Source organism: Cervus canadensis, chromosome 12, assembly GCF_019320065.1.
Source record: "Cervus canadensis isolate Bull #8, Minnesota chromosome 12, ASM1932006v1, whole genome shotgun sequence".
Classification (NCBI taxonomy): Eukaryota; Metazoa; Chordata; class Mammalia; order Artiodactyla; family Cervidae; genus Cervus; species Cervus canadensis.
The window spans coordinates 25,468,380-25,485,371 of record NC_057397.1 but is presented as its reverse complement, the minus strand read 5'-3'; positions in this window follow the sequence as shown (position 1 = coordinate 25,485,371).

Genomic DNA, 16,992 nt, shown 5'->3' with positions numbered 1-16,992 from the left:
GTCCTTTCTTATTCTTTAATACTTCTATTGCCATTTCTTCCTTCCTTTCTCCCTCCCTTCCTCCCTCCCCCATTTCCCTCCTCTTCCTTCCCTCCAAAAATAAACTGCTTGGAATGAAACAAAAGAGCACTGCCAACATCCATTCTCATCCATCATCATAACCTCAAGTAAGGGTAGCTCTCATTAACAAAGTAATTTGTAGCTCTTGAATGCCACTTGCCCTTATCTAGAACGAAATCCTTTTCTCTTTTATTATCTCAAGTCCAGTTATCCTTTCAGATTTATTTTACACATCATCACCAGGAAGCCTACTTCTAAACAGTGCATTTCTAAATGCTATAAGCATGCACACACACACACACACACACACACACACGGCTGGATCTACGACTCCCCTTCTGGCTCCTACTGTCCCCTGGTCATCTTATCATTCGACAGTGCAACGATTCATCTGGTCTTAGAAGCACCTCTGGAGTGTAACTGGCCTGAGGGCAGGGACTGCCCTGTGTGTGTGAACTCCCAGAATTCGGCACCTGAATCCTGGTTTGCAGTGAGTGCTCAGTGACAGTTTACTCAATGAATACAGCATCAAACAAAAAGCATAACATACAATGAATTCAACAGTAATTATTAAAACAGTGAGACATCAGCCTTTTCAGTCTCAAAGAAATCTCAGGCCATGCTTTGTACAGTTCGAGGAATTATGTTTATATGTGTTTCAAATTCAATCTGCAATTACTCACCTGTCTCTTTCTAACACCCAGCAAAATGCTACCTGTGGGGTCACAAAGAGTCGGACACAACTGAAGCAACTTAGCATGCATGCACAAAACTCGTGGCAGGGTGTAATCAATGGAGAGTAAGCTCCTTTCGGGGCGTCCCAGGTGGCTCAGTGGTAAAGAATCTGCCTGCCAATGCAAGAGACTCAAGAGATGCAGTTTCAGTCCCTGGGTCAGGAAGACGCCCTGGAGAAGTTCACAGCAACCCACTGCAGGATTCTTGCCTGGGAAATTCCATGGACAGAGAAGCCTGGTGGGCTGCAGTCCATGAGGTTGCAAAGAGTCAGACACAACTTAGCCACTAAACAACAATAACAAAGCAGTCCTTTTACTTCAGCAAGGGACTGGAAAAGAGCACCGTAGCAACCACACAATAAATATTGGCAGTCGTGTTTACCATGTCACAGCAAACTTGAGAAGCTACAGCCAGTTAAAGAAATCAGAAGGTTTAGTAAGTTTGAATGCTCCCAAATGCCAGAATCAGCCTAACTTCCGTGAGCTTCATTAATGTTTGTGAGAAAACTCTTACGTTCTCAAGTTACGTGAAGCTCTTTTTCTTTGCAGTTGGTCTGCATCCAGGTCAGAAATTGGAAAAGTCAGAGTATGGAATTCGAGAACATGGGACGTGGGCAAAGCTGACCTGGTCACTTCTGACCAGGGCTGGTTCCTGCCTCCACTTCTGTTTCCATGAACACAGCCATCATCTCAGGAAAAATAAGTTCAAGTTTCTTCCACTTTGTTTTCCTTTCTTCTTCCGTAGAGATAACCCCTCAACGTTTTGCTCATTAGAGAAAAGGGGCTTTGTGGCTGATATTTGCAATGTTTGAGAAGGTAAATACCCTCCTGGTACCAGAACGTGTTTCTACCGTTGTGTCCTGTGGGCCTGCTCCAGTAACAGCCACCCTCCTGAATCCGGTGAGATGCTGACAACCTCGGGATCCACAGTCATCTTCTCAGTCACTTCCGGCAGCTGGATAACCTTCATGACCGAAGGCATCGCTGGGGCTCCTCCACACTCCCCATCAAACCGAGATGAATGTGTCCCATAATGGCCGTTTTTGTTACATTAGTCTGGGAAGATGAAATCAAAAGGACGACTTTCAACAAAAATGTCCTGCGTCGACAGTTCAATACTCTTTCTCCAGGCCCAGAGATTGCCCTGATTGTGTGCCGGATAAAGGCTAAGCGTGCAGCTACCTGCTAGTTTGACAAAGCTGTTCTCTCGCCAGCAGGTTGCTTAGCCTTCTTCTTCTTCTTTTTTTTTTTTCACAGCAACCCTCTAATTCCAACAAACCCACTGGATTAACAAAAACCTGAAAGTAAAGTAGCACAAAATGATAGCCCCGCATGAGTGACTATTATACTTTGCAACCTACAATTACACCGGCTCAATCTCAATGCCCTCAGACATTATTTCATTAATTCAAGCCATTTCAGAACTGGTAAATATTTCCTCTTCTGGGATTTTTCTGTTCTTCTTCGTTTTCAGCAGAGAATTGGGAAGCAGGCAAAGGCCACTTGCACAGTGGAGAACAGGGCCAAGGGCACCATCAAGATGACAGAGAGTGAGGGGCTGGCACAGAAATGGGGGTGGGAGTTGACAAAGTCGATTCAGAGACAAAAAAAGAGAGAAAAAAAAACAGAGGGAGAGAGAAAGTGAGATCAAAGAGAGGGAACTCAAGAAAGAACTCTCCAGGCGGGAAGTGGAGATGAGCAGGCTGGTCCAGTGCCCACGGCTGGCACAGGCCAGTCAACTCGGAAGCAGGGTCCACCCCACTGAGCACCACGGCTACCGGGTGTGTGCAGGAGCTGGGCCTACTTTCAAGGCCCGCGTTCAAGACGTCTGAGGGTCTGAGAGTCAAATCCTTTCAAGAAATTTCTTCCTGTGACAGAATCCTTGAGCCAATATAGATGCAAGTGCTAGTTGACTTTGTAAGAGGAAAAAAAAAAAAAACGTCCTAACATTCTTAGTTGGTCCAAAATCTTCATTCTGTAAAATAGCTTTTCAGGCTGCGAAATCAGATTTGGGGAAGATTGTGGAGCTGGGCACAGACGAACCACTTGTGTATTCTCGGCAGCTCTGTGCTGGGAAGGAAGGAGGAAGGACAAGGACAAAATATATCTCACTCGTGGATTCATTTCCAAGGCAGTGGATGGTGAAGAGGAGGGATTTTGAAAAGAGGACCTTGATTCCAATAGCAGCTCTGCTACTTACTGGCTGTGAGGTGGGGTGAGTTATTGGACTTCAAAAGCTACCATTTCCTCATTTACAAGAAGGAAATAAAAATAGCACCTGCCTGACAGAGCTGCCGTGAGACTGAAGATGCAGGTAAAGAGCTTAGTGCATTGCTAGGTTCCCCTTTGACCTCAAAGGAAAGTTAGATAGTATTATTTGAAACATAAGAAAATGTGAGAGCAATAGACTAGATCTTAGGGATCTATAAGAATGAGGGAAAGGGGCTCAAGCCAATTTTAGGGTTTTGTTTATTTTTTTAAGTCTTTATTGAGTTTGTTACAATATTGCTTCTGGTTTTCTTTTTTATATTTTTGGTTTTTTGGCCAAGAGGTAGGTAGGATCTTAGCTCCCTGACCAGGAATTGAACTCCTCCCACCACTGCACTGGAAGGAGGAGTCTTAACCACTGAACCACCAGGAAACTCCCGATTTTAGGGTTTTAATTCTCACTAGCAAGACCGGAATATGAAGTTTCGTGTAGGTGGGTAGCCTCTTTCTAAAATCAGGTGCTGGAACGGGGAAGATGTTCTAGAAAAATGGAGGAGTCCACCTGCACCATCCATACCGTCTGTCCCTTCTGGCTGGTAAGGCTGTGAACCTGTGAGGGAAGGAGGTACCCAGGAAGTGCTGGGCGGGGACGGGTCCCCACGGAGGTGGGGAAAGGATTGGCACGGTCTCAGGTCAAGCGGGAAGTTCTCCTTTCAGAAAAACAGACATCTCCCGGAAAATGTTATGTGCTAACCTCAGGGGCAGCTCTGCCGGGAAGAAGAGCCACCTGCCCACACCTCCTGCCGGAGGATGTTTCGGGGAGCAGGGGGTCTTCGGTTATCGTGCGAGCCGAGCTGAACGGCCAGCTGGAGCTCAGCACCAGCAGCATTGCGCTAGCCTGGATTTCACGCTGTTTGCACAATTATGAGACATCAGACAACAGAAAAGGTGCCAATTCACTCTCCAAAGGCGCATGAACACTCCGGGTTCCAGAGGCTGGCGTGCAGCATGCAAGCACCGCCGATCCCCGCACTCCTCTCCTGGTGGTACCTCATTCAGGCTCCAGGGCCCTCCCGTGGGACACTCCGTCCCTCCCCTCTGGATGAAGAAAGGGCTCCTCCTCCCTGATGAGCGTCTAGGATGGAGCTCGAGCGGCTGGGTCAACAGAGGCTTTTGCAAATGCCTGCTGCTTGGTCCCTTGGCCCTCCTGGCTGCTGGGGAGGGAAGCCAGCTGCATCCTGAAGGCAGTTCCACCCAGCAAACAACTGCGGCGCCCTAAACAGTCACAACGAGGTCCGGTTCAAATGTTGACACGCACACAAAATATTAATTAAAAACCGTGCATGATAAATAATATTGCAATCAGAAGCAGAGGACTCCTGAAAAGTCCCAGTTGGTAATTACTTGAGCGTCTGCTAACATACTCTCAGGATTCCAGGGCCGCTTACAGGACAAAATAAGTCTCGGGGAGGTGACCTTGAGAGGTCACCTTGTGTGAGCATCCTCCTGCTTAGGAACTGAACCATGTCTGAGCAAGCCCAGAATAAGAGTCTCCATCCTGATTTTTCAAGTGCTAAAGGAAGAAATTCCCTGAGAACTCAATAATTTAATTTCATAATAAATATTGGAGTACCAGCTAGTGTAAGGCTCTCTGCTTAGCCTGGGGATAAGGTGTGTGGTGGGGAGGGACACATGGCTCTTATTTTTCAAGAAGTAACTGGTTATTAGCAGATAGAAACTCCTCTGTGCCTCCCTAGGACTTCCCAGGCGGCGCTAGTGGTTAAGAATCTGCCTGCCAATACAAGAGACACAAGTGACGCGGGTTCAGTCCCTGGGTGCGGAAGATCTCCTGGAGAAGGAAATGTTCTTCCTGTGTTCTTGCCTAGAGAATCCCATGGACAGGGAAGCCTGGTGGGCTACAGTCCATGGGGCTGCGAAGAGTCAGACACAGAGTGTGCGCGCGCGCGCGCGCACACACACACACACACACACACACACACACACACACACGCGCGCGCGCCTCCCTAAATCTTTCATGCTGCTGTTAAAAACCCATTGCCACTTGTTTAGTCCTTAACTCAGGACCCCACAGGATTCCAGTTCAAATGCTTCTAGACCCTTTCTTAAGTACCAGGGACTTGTGGGTGGGGGCAACACAGGGAATTGTCCCTAGTACTTCTCATTACTGAGGTTTCCCACCAACTCCAACAAGTGACGCAATTGTGCACCACCTAATTTATCTAGACCTTTAAAATTATTACCAAATTTGACGTTTATTGCCCCAGTTAGTACAGAAAACTGAGAGAGGAAAAGACCCCATTATCTTCATTCCAAAAGCATTTTCTATTTGTGGCTCCGTCAACATTTCGGCATCTCATTAGACATATTTAATTTCATTCCCTCAACAATAACCCACGTATCACACCAGTGACCACCACTTCGCTGCTCCAGCCCCTAAATTCTATTAGTGTTCAGAGAGTCTCCTGGTTGCAACATAATGTTCAATCAGCACAGAGAAATTAATTAAATTAAAATTATTTTTATTGTGATTTAATTAGCTTAATTTAATTACTTTGTTCACTGACTGGGCATTCTGTGGTTACGGCCAGATCCTCGCTCTCATTCGTGGCACGAATGTTCCCACAGAATTGCACATTTTCTCTGCTCAGCCATTGGAGCGGGCTGGGGGAGTGTGCCAGAAACTCACGATTTATCACAATCAGCATCATCACAAATTATAGGAAGCATCCAGCAGTATGATAACTTCTAAATGAAGTGTCTGAAAGCAGGTCACACCACCAGCCTCGGCTGTTAATCCATCATATTTCATAGTCAACCTGACACCTTGTCCAATTTGCTGGGCCTGCTTTATCACCAGCTCCTGTGAGCTGCTGACTCTCTGGGCCGGCGAGCTGGGGATTCAGCTCTGACTCAGGCTGCCACCCACACAGAAGGCCTGGCCGGCCCTCCTTGGCCTCCCCTGGTCCCAACTCCATGCTCCCTGTGGCCAGTCAAGCCACAGCTCCTTCCTCCTCTCTGTCTGAGTCTGAGCTCCACTCTCTGAAATTCAGTCTTTCCACAGATTGCAAACGTCAGCGACAAGCCACAGTGTGTGACAGCCCTGGGCCTGGATCACCAGAGCACACCAGATATGTCTATGATTGCATCACTGTTACTGACCATATCTTGGAAGGGCTTCCCTGGTGGGTCAACAGTAAAGAACCTGCCTACAGTGCAGGAGATGCTGGTTCAATCCCTGGGTCTAGAAGATCCTCTGGAGGAGGGCTTGGCAACCCATTCCAGGATTCTTGCCTGGAGAATCCCATGGACAGAGGAGCCTGGTGGGTTGCAGTCCACAGGATCAAAAAGAGCTGGACACAATTGAAGTGACTGAGCATGCACACATCTTGGAACACTTTACTTTCCTCACTACTTCAAAACAGCAGTGGGTGTTAAATCCCGCAGTAGACCACTCATGAATTCAACCTTTCTCCCCTGAAGGCCAGTCCACGATGCTGTGTGTGACTCAAGCTGGACCACAGTGGCCTTTGGATTGGTGTTTTTCAGAAATGAGATCAGCTCTAACTTGCATGTATTTGAAATGTGTTCCCTTGATGAATGTGGTCAAAGCTGTAGAAAGGTGTTTTCTTATGTTCTAGCAACTGCAGCCATGAAATAAAGACACTTGCTCCTTGGAAGGAGAGCTATGATAAACCTAGACAGCATGTTAAAAAGCAGAGACATCACTTTGTTGACCAAGGTCCATATGGTCAAAGCTATGGTTTTTCCAGTAGTCATGAACGGATGTGAGACTTTGGCCATAAAGAAGGCTGAGCGCTGAAGAACTGATGCTTTCAAACTGTGGTGCTGGAGAAGACCCTTCAGTCAATCCTTTAAGGAAAGCAACCCTGAATATTCGTTGGATGGACTGATGCTGAAGCTGAAGCTCCAATACTTTGGTCACCTGATGTGAAGAGCTGACTCACTGGAAAAGACCTTGATGCTGGGAAAGACTGAGGGCAGGAGAAGAAGGGGGCAACAGAGGAGGAGATAGTCAGATGGCATCACCGACTCAATGGACAGAAGTCTGAGCAAACTCTGGGAGATAGTGAGGGATGGGGAAGCCTGGAGTGCTTCAGTCTGTGGGGCTACAAAGAATCGGACATGACTTACATACTGAACAGCAACTGTATATTGGTATACTTGGCTTTCTGCATGATCTTGTATATTTTATTTTATGCTCTGAAACCATTCTTCTGAGGAGAGATCCAGAGGCTTTGCCAGACTGTTCTAACAACGGAAGCCTAAACTATTTTTTTTCTGTCCCTGTGATAGTTTCCAGTGGCTACTGCAACAAATCATCACAACTTGGGTGGCTTCAAACAATAGAAATTTATTCTCTCATAGCTCAACGTCAAATTCAACATCAGTCTCATGGGGCAGAAATAAAGGAGTCCTGGGGCTGTCCTCCCTGCAGACGCTCTAGAGAAGAATCTTTGCCTCCGTCCGCTTCTAGTGGCTGCCAGGATTCCTTTGCTTGTGGCCCCTCACTCCCATCTCTGCCTCCATCTTCACATGGCTCTCTCCTCTTCTGTGTGTTATCTCCCTCTGCCTCCCTCTTAGAAGAACACCTTTGATGGCAGTTAGGGTAGCAGTCCCCTACCTTTTTGGCACCGGGTACCAGTTTCATGGAAGACAACTTTTCCATGGACTGAGGGGTGGGACAGAAGATGGTTTCTGGATGATTCAAGTGCATTACATTTATTGTGCAGTTTATTCCTATTATTAGTATTATTGCATCAGCTCCACCTCAGATTACTAGGCATTAGATCCCAGAGGTTTGGGACTCCTGATTTAGGGTCTAACTGGATAATTCTGGAAAATCTTCCCATCTCAAGATCTTTTTTTTAATTACTATTTATTTTATTTTATTTATTTATTTATGGCTGCACTAGGTCTTCATTGCTGCTTGCAGGCTTTCTCTAGTTGCAGTGAGCTGGGGCTATTTTCTAGTTGCAGTGTGTGGGCTTCTCATTGTGGTGGTTTGTCTTGTGAAACACGGGCTCTAGAGCACAGGCTTCAGTAGTTGTGGTACATGGACTTGCAACATATGAGGTCTTCCTGGACCAGGAATTGAACCCGTGTCTCCTGTTTTGGCAGGTGGACTCCTAACCATTGGAACTCCTAACCATTGGACTCCTAACCACCAGGAAAGTCCTGCCTCTCTCTTATAAGGACATTTTTTTTATGGCATTTAGGATAATCATGGAAAATATTCCTGTCTCTAGAGCTTTAACCTAATCACATCTTCACGGGCTCTTTTTTTCAAATAAGGTAACATTTACAGGTTCCAGGGATCAGGTCCTGATATTTTAGGCTTCCCAGGTGGTCTAGTGGTAAAGAACCTGCCTGCCAACACAGGAGATATAAGAGACTTGGGCTTGATTCCTGCGTGGCAAGGATCCCCTGGAGGAGGGCATGACAACCCACTCTAGGATTCTTGCCTGGAGAATCCCATAGACAGAGGAACCTGGCGGGATATAGTCCAGGAGGTCCCAAAGAGTCAGACTCAATTGAAATGACAGCATGCGTTCCTGCGTTCTAGGGGCCACAATTCAGCTGACTCCAGTCCCCACGCTTAAATTAGTTACTGACCATCCAATTTTGTCTTTGAGGAAGGGACATAAAATGATTTCAAAGATGGAACAAAATTGAGAGCAAGTTAAAACAGATGTTCATGCAAAACAGAAATAATCTGTTGTCATTGTTTAGTCACTCAGTCATGTCTGACTCTTTTGTGAGCCCATGGACTGTAGCCCACCAGGCTCCTCCGTCCATGGGATCTCCCAGGCAAGAATACTGGAGTGGGTTGCCTTTTCCTTCTCCAGGGATTAGGTAAGAGTTAACGTGATGGTTAAAGACAGATCGAGATCCTTAAAAAATGAAGCTTCTGCCCTGGCCCAGGAGAGGAACAGGCCTGTTTCTTCCCCTCCCGAGGAAGAGAGTACCGGCATTGTAATCCTGGCCGCTGGAGCACGTGTGGTTCTCGGGCCCTGAGATCTCACGGGGCCCAGGTCGGCAGTTCTGCTTTTCCCTCCCACCCCGCATCCTGCCCTGAGCAGGGGCTGTCTGTATTTGTGTGCTTCGCAAAGTATTGAATGAGGAACTTGGGCCACTGACCAGAAGTGAAAAAGGGCAGGGACTGTGTGTTTTTCAATTCAATAGAACAAGAGGAAGTAAGCGTTCACTTGGACTTGAGATGTTCAGGGTACTGAGGAGAACAAAATTCCTACAGTGAGGTGCGGCAGCCCCCAGTTTATTTCTGAAAGGAAAAGACAGCCACCTCTTCTGAACACGGTACCCGGCTGCTCCAGCAGCAGCATCCTGATGCCCTTCGCAGGCTCCCTGCCCCCAGCTGTGTCTCTTCATTCATAAGACCTGACCTTCCCAGTTCCGGTTCGGTCAACTAGGCCGGATGCACCACGTGGGCTCACGCTTCGCTTCCTGTGTGAAGCTTTGAGCACATGGGCTGGGACACAGAAGACCCCCAAAAATACCCACATACTTGACCTTGAACGTCTCTAACGCACCTGACTCACAGCCTCAAGGCCACACCGGGAGTGCTGCCTCTGAGGATAATTTAGAAACTGCACAGACAGGCTGCGATAGTGTTGCAGCAGGTGCCGTTGCTATCACACGAACTCATTTCGCAAGGTCACTTCTGATACCGCACAGGGCCCTGTGGGGCTCCTGGGCACAGGGCTTTTGTGTCCTCCATTTCTTTGATTATAGGAAACAGACTTCATTCAGCCTCCATGACCTTCCCCGAGTTCCGATGGGCAGAGTCAAGCAGTTGTTAATCAAGGACACGAGGGAAAAACAAACCATCTAGAGCAGCCTTGGGACAAGGTTTAGTTTCCCCATCAATGGATATACACAACAATATCTTTGATGCGTTTGCAGATATTGAAATCCCCTCCAGGTGGGAGAAGCTAATGATTAACAATGGCATGCTGTCCACAAGTATGTAGACCCCAGACCGGTGGGACCTGAAGGTTGATGATGCTGACTCCTACTAACCTCACCAGCAACCCATCAGAAGAACAGCCACAAGCTTATCAAGCCCTCTTTGGATCATTAATATAAAACTTCTCACTGTCTTCCCCAAGTGGGGACACAATGGCCCTCAAAGCCATTAGCCCACTGTGGCCCCCTTTGCCTGACAAAGCAGCAGTCACAAAATTAAAAGACGCTTGCTCCTTGGAAGAAAAGCTATGACAAACCTAGACAGCATATTAAAAAGTACAGACATCACTTTGCCAATAAAGGTCCATCTAGTCAAAGCTATGGTTTTTCCAGTAGTCTTGTACGGATGTGAGAGTTGGACCATAAAGAAGGCTGAGTGCCAAAGAACTGATGTTTTCAAACTATGGTGCTGGAGAAGACTCTTGAGAGTCCCTTGGACAGTAAGGAGATCTAACCAGTCAATGCTAAAGAAAATCAACCCTGAATATTCACTGGAAGGACTGAAGCTCCAGTACTTTGGCCACCTGATGCAAAGAGCCGACTCATTGAAAAAGACCCTGATGCTGGGAAATATTGAGGGCAGGAGGAGAAAGGGGTAATGGAGAATGAGATGGTTGGATGGCATCACTCACTCAATGGACATGAGTTTGAGCAAACTCTGGGAGATAGTGAAGGACATGCAGCCTGGCATGCTGCAGTCAGAAGCAGACTTGTGACTGGCATCTAAAGTGGGGGTAGGGACACCCCTGGTGATCCAGTGGTTCAGACGCTACACTTCCAATGCAGAGGGTGCAGGTTCGATCCTGGGCAGGAAACTAAGATCCCACATGCCACACAGTGCAACCAGAAAAAAAAATTAAGTGGGGGCAGCCTTGTGGAACCGAGCCCTGAAATTGTGGGGTCTGTACTAATTTTAGGTAATTAATTTCAGGGTTGAACTGAATTGTTGAACACCCAGCTTGGGTGTTTAAGAATCAGAGAATTGGCTGGTGTTAGAGAAAACATCCCGCTAGGGTTAGGATTTGGATGTATATTTGGGGGGTACAAACTTTAACTCACTACAAAGGGGAAAGGAAAGAAGCAGCAGGATTCTTGCTTTCTCACAAAATCTAACAGAACTGAACACATATTAATTAAATTTGTGAATGTGTTATCTATGGAATCAACATAAGCAGGCAGAGTCCAGAGGTTAATGGGTTCTTCTTGCTAGAGACCTCTATTGCTTTTGGTGACACATGAGGTCATCATACAAACTTTATCAAAAAGAATGCAAGATTTTTTTCAGGAGTTGCACCATTTGTCCACCAATGGAGTATATGTTGCAGATGTTATTCTGGGAGGATGGGCAGGAAATACGAATCACACTTAATGAGGGTGAAATCTGTGAACTGAGCACTGGAATGGTCACTGTCCCTACAGATAAGGAAGCACCAGAGATCTGGGACCTAAACTGAGGCCCCTTGGGACCCCTTCCTGGAATGTCCCACGAAGTTTCTCACCAGTGAAAAATAAGTGATTAGGGACTTCCCTGGTGGTCCAGAGATTGGGACTCCATGCTTCCTCTGCAGGGTGTGCAGGTTCAATCCCTGGTCAGGGAACTAAGATCCCACATGCCAGGAGGCCAGAAAAGTAAAAATTAAAAATATAAATGAATTTCGATTCATGCCAAGGTCAGGTAGCCAAGAAAAGAGATACCATTGTTCTCAATTTTATGATTTTTATTTTCTTTCATGTCATTTCACTCCCTTTTCTAACATTACATTTTCTTTCCTTTTTTTCTTTAATAATAGCAAACATTTGCTTTCACAGACATGCAATTTCTTCTTGCATCAATGTCACTAGGTAGGTGTCATTACCGCTATTTTACAAAGAATAAAATGAGGCCCCAAAAAGGTAACAAGAGGTTACACAGACATTCAGTTGTGAAGATGGCAATTGAACACAAACACTAAATCTCACTCTTTTTCCCCAACTCTATGATGTCTTCCTTTCTACTCCTGGAAAGTGAAAGTATTAGTCACTCAGTCATATCTGACTCTGAGACCCCATGGATTATAGCCCGCCAGGCTCCTCTGTCCATGAAATTCTCCAGGCAAGAATACTGGGGCGGGTTGCCATTCCCTTCTCCAGGGGATCTTCCCGACCCTGGGATCGAACCCAGGTCTCCTGCATTGCAGGCAGATGCTTTACCTTCTGAAACCACCTCTGTTTTCCTTTTCCTCTTGTTATTTCAAAGGCACTCACAGACTTAGGACGCACAGCCACTATTTTAAGAGCCACTGTTGTCAGCACTCTCAGTACCAAGACTACCCAGGGAGGTTTTATGAAAGCTGACAGCTGGCCCCATACCAGGCCGATCAAATACCTTTGGGAATGTGACATAGACATTAGCATTTTGTCATCCTCCTCCCCACCAGAAAACATTAATATGTAGCCAGGATTGACAATAACATCTCAATGTATCAAGAGATAGATAACATCTCTTCTTAACCATAGAAAAGAAGATATTCACTCTCTGAAGTATAATCCGATCTCTGAAGTACATCTTCGTAATCTCGCTGATGAAAATCGAGACTAAACAGACCAACAACACTTGCAAATGGCAATTTGAATTGACGTGTTTAATGCCCCTCCCTTCCCAAATCCCACTGAAAGATCACAGAGTTGTGCTGGGCAGGGAGAAAAGTCTAGAACATTGACATAAAATAAGGAAGGTTGGTATCAAGGGGCTAGAATTTTGAAGAAGTTGGCATGATTTGGTGCAGGTGAAAATGACGGGCCAAATACTGACAAGCACTATTCAGTGCTGACAAAGAAAAGCCGTGTGGGAAGCAAGTGGATGAAATTCTCCCTGAAGACCCAGGAAATTCTCAAAGTTGACCCGGAAGCAGATGGGACTGTGGGGCAGTTGGTGGGCAGCAAATGAGCGCAGTTTAGCAACACTACCAGTGCCTGACATGGAATTGTTGGCCACCCAGAAACACCTGGGGAGGGAAGGACCCCCTCCATCAGCCCCTCTACTATCAGAGGTTTCAAACGAGTGAGAAAGCAGTGAATTTCTGAGGCAAAAATGCCTTCTCAGTTTTCTGCTACCAATTTTTCCTAGCTGAATAGATTCCCTAAGCGAGGAAAATAAAACTCCCAAATAAATAAAAACTTAAAATTCCCCCTTTGGGACTAAGAGAAAAGGAATACATACAATTGCTGACAAAACCATCTCAAATCTCCAAAATTGAATAGAGATCTCCTTCCAAAGGGAAAACAAATCAAAAAATGAAATAAAAATCACAGAATGTATGAAAGGATTTAGCACATGAACAGAAAGAAGACATTTTGGAAGACTCAGAGCAAATGTTTATCTATGAAATAACTTATTCCAAAACAGGAGATAAATGTAACACAATCTTTCATTTAGATTTTCAATAGTGTTGAAAGGACATTATGGAGAATAGCTATAAAGAGGAAATAAGGGATAGATATTCCTATTGGTGAAAATCATGCTCACTAGAATTTTTCTTTTTTAATCAACTTTAACCGGGTAGTAGTAAATTTTCCAAAGATGGCAAATCTCCCAACTCCCACGTTCATTTACAATGTGACCTTCCTCTTTTATCAAGAGGAGGAGTCTATTTCTTCACATGTTTTAAACTGGGCATGGATAGCAGAGAGACTAAGACTTCTCTGATCAATAGAATATGCTGGAAGTGACATTGGGCCAATGTTTGGCATCACTCTTGATTGGCCTGGCAGCTTTTGTTTCCTGCCAATTGGAAGTCAGCAGCCATGTGGAAGGTTGACCATCCTGAGACCACCACACTGTGAAAAGCCCAAGTTACAAGGAGGCTCTGGAGAGTGAGATACCATGGTGGGGTGGGTGGGGGGTGGCAGGAATGGGGGCAGGGGTGGAGAGAGGGCAGTCTGACCATGCCATGGGAGTAGAAGCCAGAATGCGAGGGGACCCTCCACCCAAACTGCACCAACCGAGGCCTTGTGATAAGAGACACAGTACCCAGCCCAGCGACCAAACTTCTCACCCTAAGTATAAAAATAAGATGGTCATTGCAAACCACAAAGCTTTGAGGTATTAGTTTGTTAAACAAAAATAGATAACACGCAGGGGTAGGCCACAACAGCCTGCGGTGCCTTATAGAAACAGGCGGGTTTGGTGAACGTGAACTTGCTGAATGTTGAAATCCCAAGCCCTTTCCTCCAATTCAGCTCCCAGAATGCAGCCAGCCAGGATATTAACCCTCCGGGTAGGAGGTGAACAAATTCTCTGAGAAATCTGACCAGCTCAAGAGGAAGACCTAAAGCAGGCCTTTCCTGGAGCCAACCTACAGAGACAGTCCCTCTCAGCAGGGCCTGCCCACAGGCACACAAGCTTCCAATCAGACTTTAGCCCCCACTCTAAACATGCAATCCTAAAGGAAATCAACCCTGATTTCCTATTTCCTTCCTGATATCCAGTGGAAGGACTGATTGTTGAAGCTGAAGCTCCAATACTTTGGTCACCTGATGCAGAGAGCCGACTCGTTGGAAAAGACCCTGATGCTGGGAAAGACTGAAGGCAAAAGGAGGAGAAGGCAGTAGAGGATGAGGTGGTAAGACAGCATCACCGACTCAATGGATATAAATTTGAGCAAACTCTAGGAAATAGCGGAGGACAGAGGAGCCTGGAATGCCGCAGTGCATGGGGTCACAAAGAGTCAGACATGACCTGGCAAAGAACAACAACCAAACATGCAAACAATCCAAGAAAGAGAGAGAACAAACACATGAAGGAGAGGGCATTTAGAGGAAACAGAGGCTATGCAAGGAAAATACGATGAAAAAGCAAAACAATCAGTACTGTCCTTGGAGAGGAAATAGAGGAAAAGATATCACACCCATAAAACAAAACAGAATGCGATCAAAAAGAAAAACTAGTCAAAGAACAAAAATAGAGCTTTAAGAAATTAAATAAATGAATAATTCACCAGAAGTTTTGGAACATTAGTTGAGGAAACTTTTTAGAAAAGAGAGCAAAAGACAGAGATGGAAAATGTAAAAGACATGAAAATTAGAGGACGGAAATAGACCGACAGTCATCTGTTTATCCAAACAATAGAGTTCCAGAGAGAACAGATGGAGAAAATGGAGAGGAGGAAATCACCAATGAATTCATTCAAGGGGATTTCCCAGAATTGAAGGGCATGAGCCACACCAACTCACATTACCAGGAACCTTCACCACAGTGGTGAGAACAAGATTCTGAAGGAGAGGGATTGAAAGAGATTGAGAGACAGTCACGCACCCTTGATAAGAAGTTGAATGACAGGATTTCTCAACAGCAACACAGGGAGCTAAAAGACAATGGTGCAGTGCCGTCCAAATGCTGAAAAATGATCTCCATACTGGATTTATCTATCCAGACAAACTATGAGTCAAGAGCATATGTAGAAGGAAGACATTTTCAGACAAAGGAAAAATTAACCACCAACACACTTTTTCTTAGGAAACTGTGGGAGTGTACGAAATACAGTAAAACAAAGGAATGAACCAAGGAGAAAGAAGATGAGATGCAAGGATGTGGCTTCAGCACAGCAGAACAATAAAGGAACTTCCCAGGCTATTAATGAAGGGGGACCTCAGAATGACAGTGGTCAGTCAACACAAGAGCCTGTCAGAGACTCCTGGACATACTCCCCCAGAAGATGAAGACACAGGATGTCTTATGTGAATGCTCATTTCAAGAGACGTCTGGAACACTGGCATAGAAGCAGGGATTGACAAATGCATGGAAAACCAAATAAATAAACAAACAGAACAAATATAACTCAGAGTAGCAGCCTCAAGAGTCCCAAATGTAATTTTAAAATTTTCAGCAATCATATTAAAAACAGAAAGAGCTGGGACTTCTCTGGTGGTCCAGTGGATAAGAATTCACGTACCAATGCAGGGGACATGAATTCAATCCCTGGTCCAGGAAGATGCCACAGAGCAACTAAGCCTGGGTGTTACAATTACTGAAGCCCACGTGACTAGAGCCCTAGAGCCTCAACTATTGAGCCCACATGCTGTAACTACTGAAGCCCGATCGCCCTAGAGCTTGTACTCCACAACAAGAGAAACCACTACAATGAGAACCTGCACACCACAACCAGACACGGCTCCCACTCGCTGCAAACCTGCACACAGCAACGAAGACCCAGAGCAGCCAAAAATAAATAAATAAATAAACATTTCAAAAGGAAAGAACTAAATTCATTTCAATAGTATACTTTATTTAATTCAATGGACATGGCAACCCACTCAGGTATCCTTGCCTGGAGAATCCCGTGGACATAGGAGCCTGGGGGCTACTGTCCACAGGGTCTCAAAGAGTCAGACATGACTGAAGCAGCTTAACACACACACACACATACACACACACATCCAAAACATTATTTCACCATAGTCAGTAGAAAATTATTAAGATTTTTATATTTTTTCGTATTAAATCTTTTGAGGTCCAGTGTTGTATTTTGCATTTATAGCTCATTTCAGCTTGCACATGGAAATTTCTCACATATGCTTGATTTCAGCTGTATTTAGTTTTCATTAAATCTGCAGTTGAAAAAGTGATTCACATACCAAAAACCTAAATGTTTTTCCCAAGAGCCATCAAGTTTTAATTTAGATGTAAAGGAATTAATAAATAAATATTTAATTAATTAATATTAAAAATTAATCTCTTGGTCACAATAGCCACATTTTAAGTACTCAAAAGCTCCATGTGGATAACTGCTATTGTTTTGAAAAGTTATATGTTATGCGTATATGCTCAGTCATGTCCAGCTCTTTTGTGACCCCGTGTACTGTAGTCTGCTAGGCTCCTCTGTCCATGGGATTCTCCAGGCAAGAATACTGGACTGGGTTGCCATGGCACTCTCCAGGGGATCTTCCCAACCAAGAGATCCAACAGGAGTCTCCTGGGTCTCCTGCA